Genomic DNA, 2,870 nt, shown 5'->3' with positions numbered 1-2,870 from the left:
TAATCTTCAGCCAGAGGTGCCGAATGGATGATCCATCTCAGCCTCCTCCGGTGGTCCCCAGCATTACAGATACCAGTCTTCAGCCTATTCAATTCACTCCGTGTGATATCAAGAAATAGTTAGGTGCACTGGATACTGCAAAGCGTATGGGCCCTGAAAATATTCCAGAAATAGAATTGAAGACCTGTGCTCCAGAACTTGCCACTCCCCTAACCAATCTGTTCCAGTACAGTTACAACATTGCTCAACAATTTGTAAAATTGCCCACATGTGACCTGTACACAAAAAGCAGGACAAATCCAACTCAGTCAATTACCGCCCCATCAGTCTACTCTCAATCATCAGTAAAGTGATGGAAAGTGTCATCAACAGTGCTATCAAGCAGCGCCTGCTCAGCAATAACCTGCTCAGTGACACCCAGTTTGGGTTCTGCCAGGGCCACTCAGCTCCTGACCTCGTTACAGCATTGGTTCAAAAATGGACAAAACAGCTGAATTCCAGAGGTGAGGTCAGAGCGATAGCTGTGACACCAAGACTACATTCAATTGAATGTGGCATCAAGGAGGCCTAGCAAAAAGCTAGGGAGAATGGGGTAGTGATAAATCTAATTATAAACATGGATACATAGATGTATAAACAAAGGGGAAAAAGCTGACAGGAAGATGTAAGCCATATTAGTTCTGTAAGGATTAACGTTAGAGACTGTCTTAAGCTTCACTCAATTGAATATGACGTACGAGCTTGGGTGGGAATAAGGCAAAGCATCTTAGGACTGTAGACTTATATCCACAGGTCTCCTTATAATGTTGGTAACACTGTTATTATCAATAATGTAACTTGTGCTTAATTGCTATCATGCAATAAACTTTTAAGATAAGACCCTCTTCGCATTGAGATTCAGTTAATGGTAGCAAACTACCCCAATCACAAGCGGTCAGTGGTTGATGTACCAAAGCCAAGTACAACAACCTCCAGCCATGCTAATGGAAATGTTGCTTGCCCTCTATTTGTCAATACTGTTAATGGCAGCACTTTGTCAATCCTGATCAGGTACACAACACACATCTTTCTGTGCCATTTTGCCAGCCTTCCTGTCTCAGGCTGATAAAATTCAACCTAAATATATCATATATCTCACTTTCAATGTTGTAAAACATGCTGAGATGGTTCACAGGACTGTTATCAAATTAAATAATAAGCTATTAATATCGATCTTGAAGAGACAGGTTTTCAGGAGCACCTTGGAGAAGGATATTGAATAAGAGAATTGCAGAGGTTTAGGGAGGGAATTCCAGAGTTTGGAAGCTTGGCAGCTGAAGGCACTGCAGAATTACAATCAGGGACACTCAGGGAGTCAATGTTAGACAAGCACAGGTATCTTGGAGTGTTGTTAGGCTGAAAAAGATTACAGAGATAGGGAGAGGTGAGAGCACCAAGAGGTTTGGAATTGAAGGTGTACAATTTCTTGAAAGTGGAATCGCAGCCAGTCAGAGTGGTGAAAAAGGCATTTGGCACACTTGCCTTCATTGGCCGGTGCACTGAGTATAGGAGTTAGGACATCATGTTGCGGCTATACAGGACATTGGTGAGGCCACTTTTAGAATACAGTGTACAATTATGGTCACCTTCTCTAGGAACATTGTAGTTAAACTTGAAAGGTGCAGAAAAGATTTACAAGAGTGTTCCTGGAACTGGAGGGTTTGAGTTATAGAGAGATGCTGAATAGGATGGGGCTTTTGTTTGCTGGAGCATAGGAGGCTGAGGGGTGACCTTATAGAGGTTTATAAAATCATGAGGGGCATGAATAGGTTGAATAGTGAAGATCTTTCTTCCTGGGAAGGAGAGTCCAAAACTAGAGGGCATAAGTTTAAGGTGAGAGGGGAAAGATTTCAAAAGGACCTGAGGAGTAACTTTTTCATGCAGAGGGTGATGCATGTATAGAACGAAAGATGTGGAAGCGTTGGAAAAGGTGCAGAGGAGATTTACCAGGATGTTGCCTGGAATGGAGGGAAGGTCTTAGGAGGAAAGGTTGAGAGAGCGAGGGCTTTTCTCTTTAGAACTACGAAGGATGAGAAGTGGCTTGATAGAGGTGTACAAAATGATCAGAGGTATAGATAGAGTGGACAGCCAGAGACTTTTTCCAAGGGTGGAGGTAGCTATTATGAGGGGGCATAGTTTTAAAGTGAGTGGAGGTAGATATAAGAGAGACATCAGAGGTAGGTTGTTTACTCAGAGAGTGGTAGGGGCGTGGAATGCATTGCCGGAGAGGGTAGTGGAGTCAGCCTCATTAGCGGCATTTAAGCGGCTATTAGAAAGGCATATGGATGATAGTATAAGGTAGGGGTGGAGGTTAGATAGAACTTAGGTTTAGGGTAAAAGTTCGGCACAACATCGTGGGCCGAAGGGCCTGTACTGTGCTGTACAGTTCTATGTTCTATGTTCTAACGAGCTGCCAAAGGAAGTGGTGGAGATGGGTACAATCACTACATTTAAAAGGTATCTGGATGAGTATATGAATATGAAGAGTTTGGAGGGATATGGGCCAAATGCTGGGATTATGATGGGACTAGATTAATTTAGGATATTTGGTTGGCATGGATGAGTTGGACCAAAGGGCCTGTTTCCGTACTATACATCTTTATGAATCTAAGTGCCACATAACTGGAAACTGATGCATGTCTGTGTGATGGGTGAATGGAACTTGGTGCAAGTTAGTGCATGGAAAGCAAGGTTCTGGGTGACCCCAAGTTTACAAAGGATAGAATGTAAGAGTTTGGCTGGAAGCAGTCAAGTCTAGTGGTAACAAAAATATGTCAAATCTTATGATTCTTCCTGTTGAAGAAAGGATTACTTAGTCTGACTTCTCTTTT

The sequence above is a fragment of the Rhincodon typus genome, chromosome 20, assembly GCF_021869965.1.
Source record: "Rhincodon typus isolate 14 chromosome 20, sRhiTyp1.1, whole genome shotgun sequence".
Lineage (NCBI taxonomy): Eukaryota > Metazoa > Chordata > Chondrichthyes > Orectolobiformes > Rhincodontidae > Rhincodon > Rhincodon typus.
The sequence above is the reverse complement of the archived record's forward strand: the minus strand, read 5'-3'. Positions refer to the sequence as shown.